Below are 15,273 nucleotides of genomic sequence, written 5' to 3'. Positions count from 1 at the left end.
CTGGCTCTGGTTCCCACTACGCCTGGCTGGGGCGTCCCCCCCCCGCAACCTGCCCTGCTGTTTTGGGAACTCAGCCGGCCTTCTGGCTCCCGGCATGCGTGTCGGGCCCTGGGGAGTCTCCAGTCCCTCCTGTGGGTACTGTGCTGGGCTGACTCTGAAGGGTCTTGAAGAACGTGGCCGTGTGCCTCCCTGGCATTCACAGTGGTGGCTCTGGAGCTTGTGTTTGGCTGAGCAGACCAGCAGGTGACTCGCACAAGCCGGACAGTCCCCAGGAAGCCCTCGGCTGTGGTGGGAGATGGGTTGTGGCAGGAGATGGGAAATGGGCTATACCAGGAGATGGGCTGTGGAGGGAGATGGGCGATGGCTGGGCCTGTCCTCTGTGGTGCTGTGGATGCGTCCTGCTCCTATCCAGTTTCATTGCGATGTTGGAATCTGTCCTTGGTCCCTGCCACCGTGGGGTGGGAGGAGCCCCCGGCACCCTGCCTTCTTCCTAACCTTCCTGTGGGTCTGCACGGCTCGGTGTATTGATGGAGACTGTGGGGGTCGGGGAGCCAGCAGTTTCTTTGTGTGATGGCGGGAAGAATCCGTGTGCTGCCCTGCCATGCCCCGTGATGCTCTGTGGTGGAGAGCTGTCTGGCCACAGTCAGGCGCTGAATGGCCATCCAACCGTGGACACGGCAGAGGCCACTTGCCCGGGGCTGTCCAGTCACAACCAACAGGACTGGACTCTGTGCCATGATGAGCAGACCCCACAGCCTGCATCCCAGACTCCATCTGTGCAGGGACCCCAACTCCCAGGAGACCTGGCGAGCTCAGCCCTCTTATCGCAAGGCCTGCACGGGGTAGGGGCAGGTGTCACGGGGACCCTCGGCCCAGACTGGTTCTGCTCTCATAACCAAGATGTGGAGCCTTCTGGGGTCAGAGCCCAGTTGAGGGCTTTATGCAGCCCGTGGTGTCCTTGGAGCCGCAGCTCCCTGGAGAAGGCACTGCGTCTGCCAGCCTCCGTGGGCGAGGGGCTCAGAGTTAAGAAAATCTTGCCTCCTGATTGCAGGAGCACCCTGGTCTTAGCTCATTTGCTCCTTCTTGAGCCGCTTTGGTAGCAGCTTTCTACCTGCGTTGTTTAGTTTGTTTCTGCTGTTGAGTTCACAGCTGACACTTGGAGGGCGGGGTTTGCAACACCAGTTTCTGATGGGAAGGACTGGCGTGAGGGTGCGAGGAGGCTGCAGAAGCCGAGGGCCTGTGCATTCTCCCAGGGCGTGTGTGGAAGGGCCAGGGCATCTTCTCCCTGGTCCTTCTCAGCGTTACTCTGTCGATGTCTGTTGTTAGCCATGAGGAGGAGAAGGCACTGTGTTCCTGGAAAGGGTAAAACAACGTGGCTTTGCACTCAGATATATACATATACACCCACACACACACACATACACATATATGCATATATACATACACACACATACATATATACATATATATACACACATACATACATACACATACATATACACACACACATATACATATATACGTATATATACATATACACACACATACACATATATACACATACACACATACATACATACACACACATACATATATACACACACACACACACACACATATATACGTATATATACACATACATATGTATAATTTTTTTTTTTCTGAGCCAGGGTCTCGCTCTGTCATCTAGGCTGGAGTGCAAGGCACCATCACAGCTCACTGCAGCCTCGACCTCCTGGGCTCGGGTGACCCTCCCACCTCAGCCTGCCAAGTAGCTGGGACCATAGATGTGTGGCACCACAGCTGGCTAATTGTTTATGTTTTGTAGAGGCAGGGTCTTGCCATGTTGTCCAGGGCTGGTCTGGAACTCCTGGCCTGAAGCAATCCTCTCGACCTGTCCTCTGAAAGTGCTGGGATTGCAGGCGTGAGCCAGAGTCTTAAAGTCAGATCATTGAGATCTGAAATGTTGCCCCATCTCACCGAAGACCGTGTGCCCAGGAGCCACCCTAGGAGGGTCAGCACCTGCCTGGTTGGCTCAGATGCCCCCGTGGAGACAGTGTGGGGACGGCAGGGAGCTGGAAGCCTTCACAGGTTCCCAATTTTGAGATTTCCTAAGCGGCCTACGGCCCCGCTGGGAGGAAGTGTCTGGTCTTGATGTGCATCGGTGACCACAGACAAAACAGGATTTGCTCCTGAGCCTGGCTTCTGAGCAGCGAGGAAGGTGGGCCTGGGGGTGGGTGCTCTGGCAGCTGGGCAGCCGCAGGAACTTCCTGCTTGGGATTAAACTTGAGTCAAGAGTTGGAAGAGAACAGTTATTCACATTCAGAACTAGACTCATAGGTGCAAATTAATGTTTCTTGAATTCTTGAGCAAAACATTTTCTATATTATGATGGGATTTTCTTTTTTATAAGTGCTTCTAGAATATCTCTGGAGGTTGGGTTAGACACACAGGGATTTGCCGGCTTTTGGTAGAGACAGTAGAGGTGAAGGCCACACCAGACGCCGTGTGCACCCCCCAAGGTTTCCCGTGTGAGACCATGTGACCTGCACGCTGCGTCCCATCGGTACCAGGCTATGCGACAGATGCATTTCCAGGCGAGGTCGCCGCAGAGGGGAAGAGGGGGACGCGTTTCCAGGCGAGGTCGCTACAGAGGGGAAGAGGGGGACGCGTTTCCGGGCGAGGTCGCTGCAGAGGGGAAGAGGGGGACGCGTTTCCGGGCGACGTGGCTGCAGAGGGGAAGAGGGGGACGCGTTTCCGGGCGACGTGGCTGCAGAGAGGAAGAGGGGGACGCGTTTCCGGGCGACGTGGCTGCAGAGGGGAAGAGGGGGACGCGTTTCCGGGCGACGTGGCTGCAGAGGGGAAGAGGGGGACGCGTTTCCGGGCGACGTGGCTGCAGAGGGGAAGAGGGGGACGCGTTTCCGGGCGAGGTCGCCGCAGAGGGGAAGAGGGGGACGCGTTTCCGGGCGAGGTCGCCACAGAGGGGAAGAGGGGGACGCGTTTCCGGGGGAGGTCGCTGCAGAGGGGAAGAGGGGGACGCGTTTCTGGGTGACGTCGCTGCAGAGGGGAAGAGGGGGACGCGTTTCTGGGTGACGTCGCTGCAGAGGGGAAGAGGGGGACGCGTTTCCGGGGGAGGTCGCCGCAGAGGGGAAGAGGGGGACGCGTTTCTGGGTGACGTCGCCGCAGGGGGGAAGAGGGGGACGCGTTTCTGGGCGACGTCGCCGCAGGGGGGAAGAGGGGGACGCGTTTCTGGGTGACGTCGCTGCCGGGGGGAAGAGGGGGACGCGTTTCTGGGTGACGTCGCTGCCGGGGGGAAGAGGGAGGCCCCTCCAGGAGGGTCGCGTGGACGTTGACTTTGCCCCGCGGGGACTCATGTACCAGGAACCCCCAAAACCCATCCGCAGCTTGATTCTGCTTCCCAGGGCCAGAGGTTCTAGCTTATGGAAGGAGCGTTTTCTCACCGGAAACATGGAGCCCACGCACACTTGTACGCTGGAAGCCGTGATGTGTGTCAGGAATGTGGTCTGATGGCGTGCAGAATCAGTATTGTGCCTTCGCCACCTCTGACCCCCATCACAGCAGTTCTGAGGCTTGTGGGGCACCCCAGCTCCTCTCCCTCTGCACAGGCCGCTGTTCCCGGAACTCAAGGGTTCCACAACACCAGGGTGACACGTGGCACAGACCAGGAATCGAGAGGCAATGCTGGCCTCCTCCCACGGGCAGACAGGCCAAGTGTGTTTCCAGAGACTGGGCCGTCCGCAATAGCGCCTGGATGACGTCTGCTTTCACCTGGAGCCCTGGCTGCGAGGGGCGGTGCGGGACAAGGGCCACCCCGGGGGCCTGGGAGCACAGTGTCGGGGCCTGTGGGGGTGGAGAGCAGGGATCAGCCTCTTTTTGTGGATGAGGAAATGGAGACTAGCCACGTGGAAACTTCTAGGCATCAAGGGAAGGGTAAGAAGCTGTCAAGCCTTCAGGTTTCGGTTCTGGACAGGTGCAGTGCAGGTATTGGAGCACTTTGGGCTCTGAGGTCCGTGTGGCCCAGCGGCCTCCAGGTGTCAGCTCCGAGGCAGGGTCACCGTCCACAAGCCGTGCTGTAGGCACAGAGACCAGGAGAGGGCTGTGAAGCGACTCCGTGTTGACTGGGCTGAAGCAGCAGCTCTTGGCAGTGCCGCCACCGCGGGCTGCAACCTGTCCCCGTGGCAACCTCAGAGCTGAGCGTGAAGCTGGAAGCTTGGGTGCCTCTTGCTGCTGGGTCTCCTCTGATCCCGAGGGCCAAGGGTGCTCCGTGGCTCCAGGCGTCAGAGTCTCAGCATCCTTTGTTTTGGCAACATTCACGACAGGAGTCCTTGGAGAGTGACACGTCCCTATTTTGAAAGATCCCATAGGTGATTGGAGAAGCCACTGTATTTGTTGTAGCTCCAAGTATTACCTGTGACTCACCTGGGCTGCTGTCCAGTGAACATCCAGAATGCGGTCATTTCTTGTGAAACCCCCAGGTTTCCCATAGGTCCAAGCTGAGAAGGTTGAGTGAACTCTGAGCGCTGAGCCGGGCGGTCTTGGCACCACTAGAAACGGAATCAGTTCCATGACTGATCTGTGCCCCACCCCACATTAACTCGTGCAATATGATTTTTCTGGTTTTGGTTTTTGTTTTATAAGCCGTCCATGGCAAGTGCAGTCTGAGGCCTCTCACTGCCAAAACTTCCTCTGAGTAATGGCAGATGGGCCCTGACCCTGGAGACCTCTGAGAAGGTGTTTGGGGTCTGGGAAGAGTCTGCGTGTGCAGTGACTGGAACCCGTCCCTGGTGTGAACTTGGGGATGAGGGGATAGTAGGGGTGTGGTGGGGTCCCAGGGGACTTCCCCGCCCTCTGGACCACACTGTTGCTCTCCAGCCACGGAGTAAACCCGAGAAGATGCAATGGGCCCCGGCTCCAGCAGCTGCTGTCCCGGAGGGCAGGGGAGTGAGGGAGAGGGAGGGTGTTCAGCGTGGGGCCTGCTGCTCGGGGCACTGGGATCCCACAGTGAGGCCCCGTTCCCACTGCCCGGGGCCCTGGGATCCCACAGCGCGGTCCCGTTCCTGCTACCCAGGGGTGCTGGGATCCCACAGTGAGGCCCCGTTCCCACTGCCCAGGGGTGCTGGGATCCCACAGTGAGGCCCCGTTCCCACTGTCCAGGGGTGCTGGGATCCCACAGTGAGGCCCCGTTCCCACTGCCCAGGGGTGCTGGGATCCCACAGTGAGGCCCCGTTCCCACTGCCCAGGGGTGCTGGGATCCCACAGTGAGGCCCCGTTCCCGCTGCCCGGGGCCCTGGGATCCCACAGCGCAGTCCCGTTCCTGCTGCCCAGGGGTGCTAGGATCCCACAGCGCGGCCCTGTTCCCGCTGAGCTTGGGTTCCCAATGGGCTCCTTTTGCTTCCCAAATGTCCCCTCCCACCCTTGAGCTGCAAGGAATGTTTGGGAGCCATGGAAAGGTGCTTTCTCCCATCTGTGTAGTTTTTCTGGGAGGGAGAAAGGTTGACATTGGGGGCTTTGTAGAAAGCGTGCTCTGGCCCGCATGTTAACATTTGGGAGGAGGCCCACAGGGAGCTCTTGGCTCTGGGCGAGGGCTGGGGGCTGCCTCGGGGGTGGGGGTTCAGGGTCTTGAGCTCAGCTTCTCACGCGTCCGGGGAAGGGCAGGGCAGATAGAGGGGTGGGGACAGTGTCGGGGGCTTCTGGGCCTGGGACGGCAGGTCCTGTGTCCAAAGCCGTTTCGAGGCTCACAAGATACAGGGGTGGGCCTGGGAGGGGTGGGGCATGTAGAGAGGCGATGACTTTGATTTTCCAAAGAACAAGGAAGGGTCTGTGCCCTGGCCGTGCTCCAGTCCCATGTGGTGAAGCCGCGGGACGCCGTCAGTTTTTATGAAATCCTCAAATGTGTCCTTTAAAACAAAACCTTGACACTCTGGCCTCACAGCCTGATCCTGCGTGCTCCCCGTCTGTGGCTTTGACTTTGGTTTGACTCTGGGATCCACTTGCCCGGCCTGGGGGAGGACAGATGGGGACAGCAGGTCCTGCCCCAGGGTCATTGCCCGTGGCCACCTCTGTCCTGGGAACTGCGGGTGGGCCATGGGCTGTTGGTGCCTGCACCGCTGTCCTGGTAGAAGGGGCTGGACCCGGACTGCCTGGGACAAGAGGCCAAGGCACAGACGACTGGAGGGGCTGCCTCTGCATCTTGAACCTCACCTGGCGGGCAGGAGGGCCAGGCTGGGTGTCCCTGCCTTTCTGGTCCCTCCCTGGTCTGTCACCCACTTCTCGCCCACCAATTTCATCTTTCCTGCCGGCTTGTGAGGCCCATGCCCCACTCTAGGCCGCCTTCCTCCCACAGGCACAGAGCTTGGGTCCCATGTGGAGAGGAGGTTCCGCCTGCGGCCTCAGGGTCAGGCGGCCTTGGCTTCAGGGAGGGGTGCATGGGAGCCAGCCCATTGGACAGGAGGCCAGGGCCTCTGGGTGACCCCCCAGGGTGGGACAACAGTGCCCCCAGGCCCCCCTCCGACTCCTGAAATCCTGAGGTTGCCTGGGCTGCCAAGCCCTCCCGAAACTCCCTGGCCTGCTGGGCAGGATTTTGTGAAAGGCCTTGCCTTGGGTCATGGAAGAAAACCACGTGGTCTGTGGGGTCATCCCTGGGGCAGGCTGTGGGAGGGTCAAGGCTGCGTCCAGTGGCCAGGCCCAGCCAGGGGTCGGGAATCATGTTGGGAGTGACGCACAGATGCCGCCACACTGCTACCACCGAGAAACGCGGCGTGTGCGGGCCCACCTGGCCTCTTTAGGCCCAGCTCTGGGCTGCCCTCCAGGAAGGCCGACCTCTCCTGGGCGGGCAACACTTTCTCAGGGCCGAGTTCTGCCGGCACAGGTCGGGGCGAGGCTGGCCTTCTCGGGGCCCCTGACCGCTGGCTGCTGTGTGGTCCTGGGGCAGCTCCAGAAACACAAGCCCAGAAGACCCAGAGGCTGCCTTACGTCGGGGAAATGCGCCGATCGTCTCTCTCTCTTTCTCTTTGTCTCTGTCTCTCCATCTCTGTCTCTCTCTGTCTCTTTGTCTCTCCGTGTCTCTCCATCTCTGTCTCTGTCTCTCTGTCTCTGTCTCTCCGTCTGTCTCTCCATCTGTGTCTCTCCATCTCTCTCCCTCCGTCTCTCTCCATCTCTCTCCATTTCTGTCTCTCTGTCTCTGTCTCTCTATCTGTCTCTGTCTCCATCTCTGTCTCTCCGTCTCTATGTCTCTCCATCTCTGTCCCTCTCTCTGTCTCTGTCTCTCCATCTCTGTCTCCATCTGTCTCTCCATCTCTGTCTCCATCTCTGTCTCTCCATCTCTCTCTGTCTCTCTGCCTCTGTCTCTGCCTCTCTGTGTCTGTCTGTCTCTCTCCATCTCTGTCTATGTCTCTGTCTCTGTTTCTGTTTCTCTGTCTCCATCTGTGTCTGTCTCTGTCTCTGTCTCTCTGTCTCTTTTTCTCTCTCTGTCTTTCTCTCTCACTCTCTTTCCTTTTAATTAAGGGAAAAACCCCCACACAACCAAATGGCTATGAAGCCTGTGGCTGCCGGCCGAGGAGAGGCTGCAAGGGGACCCTGGAACCCTCGCCCTCCCTAGGCTGCTCCTGTCGCGTCCTGTGGGCGGATGTGGCCCTGCCGAGTTCAGAGTCTGTCGTTTCGTCTGTCTAGAAACTGCAGGAGTCACGAGCAGCCTTCAGTTTTCACCTAAGCAATGAGCATGTACAGGCTTTAACCCTCGGAAAATCAGAATTAAAGGATTTTACTCAAACTACTTAAACAAAGGAACTGCCTCGGCTCTGGGCTTCTGCCGCCAAGGGCGCGATTCTGGGATTCTCATCGTTCCCCGGCAGGGTGGGGGCCGCTCATGAGGAGGGTGTTTTCAGATGCTGGGACGTGGCCTTTCTAAGGGGGAGGGACCCGGCAGGGCCTCGGGCTCAGCTGTTTGGAAACTGAAGCCCATTCACCAGGCGGGCAGGGGATGAGCTGGGCAGAGGCTGAGACGCAAGACCTGAGAGCAAAGTTTCTCACTTTTTTGGTTGTACAAATAACAAACTGTAAAAGACTTAAACAGATAAACCACGATAAATGAGTCCTGTGCCGGCCTTTTAAACAGATAACCCACGTGCGTTGGCATGGCAGCTCATGCCTGGAATCCCAGTGCTGTGGGAGGCCAAGGCACCAGGATCGCTGGTGCCCAGGAGTTTGAGACCACCCTGGGCAACATGGGGAGACCCCATCTCTACAAAAAATATAAAAATTAGCCAGGTGTGGTGGTGTACCTGTGGTCCCAGCTACTAGGTGGGAGGATCCTTCGAGGCCACTGCACTCTAGCCTGGGTGACAGAGCAAGACCCTGTCTCAAAAAAAAAAAAAACAATCCTGCGATTTAGAATCAGACAGTGATCATTCCAGGGCATATCTTTGTTTCCCCGCTCCCCCCCACCCCAGCACAGAGGGCATCTCTGTCTTGAGCTTTGGGCTGAAAAAAATCCCTCACGCCCCTCCCAGGCGAGGGAGACACAGGTTCAGGGGCGGGAACGGCTCCTCCCGTGGAAAGGACTGTGTGGCCGGCTCCCCGGGCCATGGGGGCCACTGTCCTCCACGCCACGTCCCACGCCACTTCCACCCCAGCGTGAGGACAGCAGGACCTGGGCTGCACTGCTGTGGGAGCAGTGTCGGGACTCACAGGGCCTGGCAGGTGTTTCCCTTTGACCTGCAGGCTCAGACTTGGCAGCTCTGGGCCCCCTGGTGTCCACCTGAAGCCTTCGTGGCAGCACCGTCCCCGGACCCCCAGAGGAGCAGCAAACATAGGAGTCCTGGGGAGTATTGCTGGGGCGGGAAGGCCGGACCCCCGTGACTTGGCTGCAGCCTCTCTGGGTGTTGCTGCAGGTGTGGAGCCTGCATCTGGCTCAGTGAGAAGCATTTTTAAACTTGATTCTGCAGCCATTGCAGATTCGTGGGAAGTTGGGGGAGGCAGTGCCCCACCTGGCCCCCAGGGCTGCCCCATGGCAGCCGCCATGGCCTGGCCCCAGGCCCCAGAGGGGCTCCCTGCTGGCAGCGCCTTGCATTCTGCCTAGTACCCTCTCAACTCTCCAGACTCATCAGGGAAGCCCTGCAGGAGCTCAGGACAAACAGGTCCTCGGCTTGAAGCCGGCATGGGCTGGGAATGGTGGGGGTTCCTGGAGGCTGAACCGTCTCCATGTCTGCAGCGGTCCCCTGGGCTGCGGCCCTTCGTGTACCCACGTGTCTGGTGTCTCTGTGCTGTGCTGTGATGTGATGTTGTCCTTCACATAAAGTTTTCAAGACCCATGTCCCATTGTCTGTGAAATCACAAGGTTTTACTTTATGGATTGTATGGAATACACCTAGGGAAGGGGGACCAGTATTTGCCCAATTTGTCAACATGCACAACAGTGAGCCTCCCTGGATGGCTGGCCCCGGTGCGATGGGTGGGGGTGGAGGCTGGACAGCTGGCCTCTGTGCAGGGGTTGGGGGGGACTGGACTGCTGGCCTCTGTGCAGTGGGTGGGGGGTGGCTGGACGGCTGGCTTCTGTGCAGTGGGGAGGCTGGACGGCTGACCTCTGTGTGGCAGGGGGACAGGATGGCTGGCCTCTGGTGGGTGGTGGGGGATGCTGTACGGCTGGCCTCTGTGCAGTGGGTTGTGGGGGCTGGACAGCTGGCCGCTATGCGGTGGGTGGTGGGGGGCGCTGAATGGCTGACCTGTGTGCGGTGGGTTGCGGGGGGACTGGACGGCTGGCCTCTGTGCGGTGGGTGGTGGGGGCTGGACGACTGGCCTCTGTGCAGTGGGTGGTGGGGGTCGCTGGATGGCTGGCCTCTGTGAGGTGGGTGGTGGGGGCTGGACCACTGGCCTCTGTGTGGTGGGTGATGGGGGCTGGACGACTGGCCTCTGTGCAGCGGGTTGAAGGGGCTGGACGACTGGCCTCTGTGCAGCGGGTTGAAGGGGCTGGACGACTGGCCTCTGTGCAGTGGGTTGAAGGGGCTGGACGACTGGCCTCTGTGCAGTGGGTGGTGGGGGTCGCTGGACAGCTGGCCTCTGTGAGGTGGGTGGTGGGGGCTGGACGACTGGCCTCTGTGCAGTGGGTGGTGGGGGTCGCTGGATGGCTGGCCTCTGTGCAGTGGGTTGAAGGGGCTGGACGACTGGCCTCTGTGCAGTGGGTGGTGGGGGTCGCTGGACAGCTAGCCTCTGTGCAGTGGGTTGGAGGGCGCTGGATGACTGGCCTTTGTGCAGTGGGTTGGGAAGGTTGGATGGCTGGCCTCTGTGCGGTGGGTTGTTGGGGCTGGACGGCTAGCCTCTGTGTGGTGGGGGGCGGGCCTCGAGCCGGCGGGCCGGCTGGAAGGTCAGCCAGACCCTGTGGTGTCTTTAGTGAGAAACAGGAAGTAAATCAAGGGGATATTCTGGAAGTTTTACCCTGGTGGTTTAGAAGTGTTTTTATTATTTGTACACAGTGTGTTGTTCTCAGTCTTACACTCGTGTTTTTAACTGTCATGTAAAGATGCAAACAGCAGCCCGGAAAACTGCCTTGATGTATCACGTTGGCAAAGACCAAGCACAGCCCCGGACTCCGGTGGGTGAGTCAGACCCACCAGCAGCGGCCTTGGTGGTGCCTGCAGGGAGCCTCGCGATGCTCACGCCCCTGATCCATGGGTCTGCGCTCAGGGCGTGACCGGAGGTGTGGCCTGGGAGTTGGTTGTGTGGACGTTCGCGTCACCGACGTTTGTAACAGCAGAGTCCGGCAGTACAGGGAGGATGGTCCTTGTGGTAAATGGGATGCTGTGATTAAATTGTTTCTGAATATGCTAAAGTGCTCAAAATGTGATCTTTCTTTCATAAAAAGGCCAGGTATGGTGACACGTGCCTGTAACCCCAGCACTGTAGGAGGATCCCTTGAGCCCAGGAGTTGGAGAATTGCCCTCCAGCCTAGGCAGCAGAGCGAGACCTTATTTCTAAGAAGTAAAAAGAGAAAAAGAAAAAGACAAAGTACCAGATTATGTATCTCATTTTGTTAAGATGCATCATTTTGTAAAAATTCTTATAGAAATACACGCAGTGGGCCGGGCGCGGTGGCTCACGCCTGTAATCCCAGCACTTTGGGAGGCTGAAGCGGGTGGATCACCTGAGGTCAGGAGTTCGAGACCAGCCTGGCCAACTTGGTGAAACTGTATCTCTACTAAAAATACAAAAAATTAGCTGGTGTGGTGGTGTGCACCTGTACTCACAGCTCCTCAAGAGGCTGAGGCAAGAGAATCACTTGAACCTGGGACACAGAGGCTGCAGTGAGCTGAGATGGCGCCAGTGAACTCCAGCCTGGGTCACAGAGCGGGACTCCATCTCAAAAAAAAAAAAAAAAAAGACACACTGTGGCTCTGTGAGCATCGGTTACCGTCCAGACCAAGTAGACGTTGGATGCAGATTTCACCGGAGTTTTATTTTTTATTTGTTTTGGTTGCGTTGAGTGTCACTTTTTAAAAAAAATTGGCTTACGTTGAAGATGACTTTGAAGTTGTTGGAATTATTCTCAGTCCTGAGCCTCAGGGCTTCAGCAAGCAAGTTGCAGTTCCCGGGGCTGGGCTGGTCAGAGACCCCCCACTGAAGCATGCCTGCCCACGGCTGCCCCGGCTGTCATCCCCCGGAAGGAAGCACGTGGAGTGGAGTGGGGTGGAGCGTAGGCAGCAGCAGCCCCGTCTCCACAGCAGTGCAGGCTCCCTTCCTGCTCATTTGGGCTCTTTTGTCTGAACCAGAGACACAAATTTGTAGAGCTGCCAAATTCATGCTGAAAATTTCCAACCAAAACCAATCATCTTAATTGTCTGGATTATGATATTTATTTTGTAAATCATTCTTGCTTTAAGCCGTGCACACGCTGTGTTACTAAATCTGCAAATGATTCCAGAGCCAAATGCAGTTCTGCACCACGGTTCGGGTCAATGGCGGACTTCACGTATGAGGGTTCTCGTGAGATCATGAGAGCATATTTTTACTGGACCTTTTCCGTGTTTAGATGTGTTTAGATTCACAAACCCTGACCGCTGTGAGGCAGTCACCCACGGTGTTTAGCACAGCCACACGCTGTGGAGACATGTATTGGGGAGCCGTGAGCCACGTGGCTGGGGTGTGCACTGGCCACACCGAGTCGGTTCACATGAGTTCCCACGACGACAAAATGGCCTAAGGACACATTTCTCAGAGTGTGTCCCTGTCATAAAGTGACACATGGCTGTGTTTACACAAACTTATTCTTATGTAATAGTCAACTGTAGAGTGGTTTAGACTACCTCATCTTTAGGAAATGCATCTGCCTTTAACCAGACCAGCGGTGGGGGAGGTGGCTTTTCTGTTTTTCTTCCCTCTTCTCTCTCTTGCTCTGTCTCTTCTCTGTCTTAACTTTCCTGGGAATCCGGTGAGCCCAGATTTTTTCACTGTGTATTTTGTTTTTTTGTTTGTTTGTTTTGAGACGGAGTCTGACTCTGTCACCCAGGCTGGAGTGCAGTGGCACGATCTCGGCTCACTGCAAGCTCCGCCTCCCGGGTTCAAGCAGTTCTGCCTCAGCCTCCAGTGTGGCTGGGACTACAGGCACCCACCACCGCGCCCAGTTAATTTTTATATTTTTAGTGGAGACGGGGTTTCACCGTGTTGGCCAGGATGGTCTTGATCTGACCTCAGGTGATCTGTCTGCCTCGGCCTCCCAAAGTGCTGGGATTACAGGCGTGAGTCACCGCACCCGGCTGTGAATTTTGCGTTTTATTTGTTGCTTTTTCAATTCACAGAAAAAGATAGGTACAGGGCACCTGAGACAGGCGCCGCCTCGCACCATCCACGACTTTGTTTGGTGCCTGCCTGTCCAGGAGTGGGTGTGGCCGCTGCAGAGGGGCCCTTCGTTGCCCAGCCCTGCAGCTGCCCCCTCTCCCTTCCCCAGACTCACAGCTGGCCCCGAGCTCTGTGCAGGGAAGCCTTTCTCTAGAGGCTCTTGTCCTTCCTGTGTGGAGCCCTGGGTCCAGCCGCCTTTCCTTCCACCTGGCAGCGTTAGCGGATGCTGGGCGTCCGTGCTGATCACCTCCCGTGGGAAAGAGCTCGGACAGTGCAGCCTGCGAAGCTGCGTCTTGGAGATTCCTCTGTCAGGGAAGCTGTCGTGGCTGTCGGGGTCCACTGGGCACCCGCAGAGCCCAAAACCCCACAGAGCGGAGGTGGGTGGTGAGCCTGCCAGGTGCATCTTTGTATAAATCTATTTCTAAGTTTTCAAATTACTATGAAGCTTCCAATGTCACAAAATATGTAGTCTTGTTAAGGAAAGTTTTAGGTGTTCGTATTTTTTAAAATTATGTGTTTGATTCCATTCAAGCAGCCTCCTGGGCTTTTCTCTTTAAAGCAGTCTTTTCTGCCCATTGTTTTTGTTTGTTTTGAGTCAGAGTCTTGCCCTGTTGCCCAGGCTGAAGCCCATGCGATCTTGGCTCACCGCCATCTCAACCTCCCCCAGCTCAGGCAGTCCTCCCCACTCAGCCTCCTGTGTGGCTGGGATCCTCCCCGCTCAGCCTCCTGTGTGGCTGGGATCCTCACCACTCAGCCTCCTGTGTGGCTGGGATCCTCCCCACTCAGCCTCCTGTGTGGCTGGGACCACAGATGTGCACCACATCCTGCTCATGTTTTTATTTTTTGTTTGTTTTGTAGAGATGGGGTCTCGCCATGTTGCCCACGCTGGTCTTGAACTCCTGAGCTCAAGTGATCCGTCCCCCTTGGCCTCCCAAAGTTTTGGGATTACAGGCGTGAGCCACTGCGACTGGCCTTGGTTTTTGCTGCTGCTGCTGCTGCTGCTGTTGTTGTTTTTAGATGGAGTCTCGCTCTGTCGCCCAGGCTGGAGTGCAGTTGCGTGATCTCGGCTCACTGCAACCTCTGCCTCTTCGGTTTAAGCAATTCTCCTGCCTCAGCCTCCAAGCAGCTGGGACTACAGGCACCCGCCACCATGCCTGGCTAATTTTTGTATTTTTAGCAGAGATGGGGTTTCACCATGTTGGCCAGGATGGTCTCAATTTCTGACCTCGTGATCCACCCACCTCGACCTCCCAAAGTGCTGGGGTTACAGGCGTGGGCCACCATGTCCCGCCCTTGTTTTGTTTGTAGGTCACTTTGGGTTCACAGTGTGTCCTGAGGTGTGGGGGCCTTCTGGGGGCTCGGGAGGCAATTTCCTTGAACTCGCAGATGCCCCTGCTCTGAGCCTGCATCACACGGAACCTGCCCTTCCCAAGAAGCTGCCTGCGTGTCCCATGTCTCTGTGGCTTGTACTTAAAACGGACATACAATGACGGTCAGCAGCTCTAGGCAATAATTGAGTCCTGGCAGAGGGGCTGGTTCTGAAGATGGGGGAGTCACAGGCCCTGTGTGGAGGGTGACCTCAGGGGCCCCGGCCCACAGTGCGGTCGGCGGGCCCTGGGTCTCTGCCCACATAGCAGTGAGGACAGTCGGTGGGCCCTGGGTCTCTGCCCACATAGCGGTGAGGAAGGTTGTTGGGCCCTGGGCTGGCTGTGCCCACACAGTGGTGAGGACGGTCGGCGGGCCCTGGGTCTCTGCCCACATAGCAGTGAGGACGGTCGTTGGGCCCTGGGCTGGCTGTGCCCACACGGTGGTGAGGATGGTCAGCGGGCCCTGGGCTGGCTGTGCCCACACGGTGGTAAGGACGGTTTGCGGGTCCTGGGCTGGCTGTGCCCACACAGTGGTGAGGACGGTCGGCGGGCCCTGGGTCTCTGCTCACATAGCGGTGAGGATGGTCGTTGGACCCTAGGCTGGCTGTGCCAACACGGTGGTGAGGACACATAGTGGTGAGGATGGTCGTTGGGCCCTGGGCTGGCTCTACCCACGCAGGGTGTTGCACCTGATGTGTTGAGCAGTGCTGGTTCAGGGAGGGTCCCACCGCATCCTCTGCCTGCCTTGGCCCCTGCAGCAGGCAGTGCTGAGGAGACAGACTGAGTGGAAGAGGAGGCTGGGCCAGGGCTGCAGCGGCCACAGAGCCTTGGGCCTCCCAGAAACGGACTCTGATGGCAGAAGCGCCGGCCTCTTGCATGGGGTGGAAGGTGGTGCCTGCGTGGATGGTGCTGCGTGGGGGCAGGCCACCCCCTAGATGCGAGAACCCCTTGGGTGCACAGTGTGGCCCCCAGGAATGCTGAGACAGTCCACCTGGGCCTCCTACAGAACACAGTTGGGAAGACCCTCAGGCCGAGGTCACAGGCAGGACCTCACCTTAGC

At 57.9% G+C, this 15,273-nt stretch overlaps 1 protein-coding gene across 4 annotated transcripts in view; it reads left to right on the top strand.

Moving 5' to 3' along the window:
- NFATC1 (nuclear factor of activated T cells 1) overlaps positions 1-15,273 on the top strand; it is a 129,649-nt gene that overhangs the window by 21,302 nt on the left and 93,074 nt on the right. The window lies entirely within an intron of this gene.

This window comes from Chlorocebus sabaeus, chromosome 18 (genome assembly GCF_047675955.1).
Source record: "Chlorocebus sabaeus isolate Y175 chromosome 18, mChlSab1.0.hap1, whole genome shotgun sequence".
NCBI classification, from domain to species: domain Eukaryota; kingdom Metazoa; phylum Chordata; class Mammalia; order Primates; family Cercopithecidae; genus Chlorocebus; species Chlorocebus sabaeus.
The sequence above is the reverse complement of the archived record's forward strand: the minus strand, read 5'-3'. Positions and strand labels throughout refer to the sequence as shown.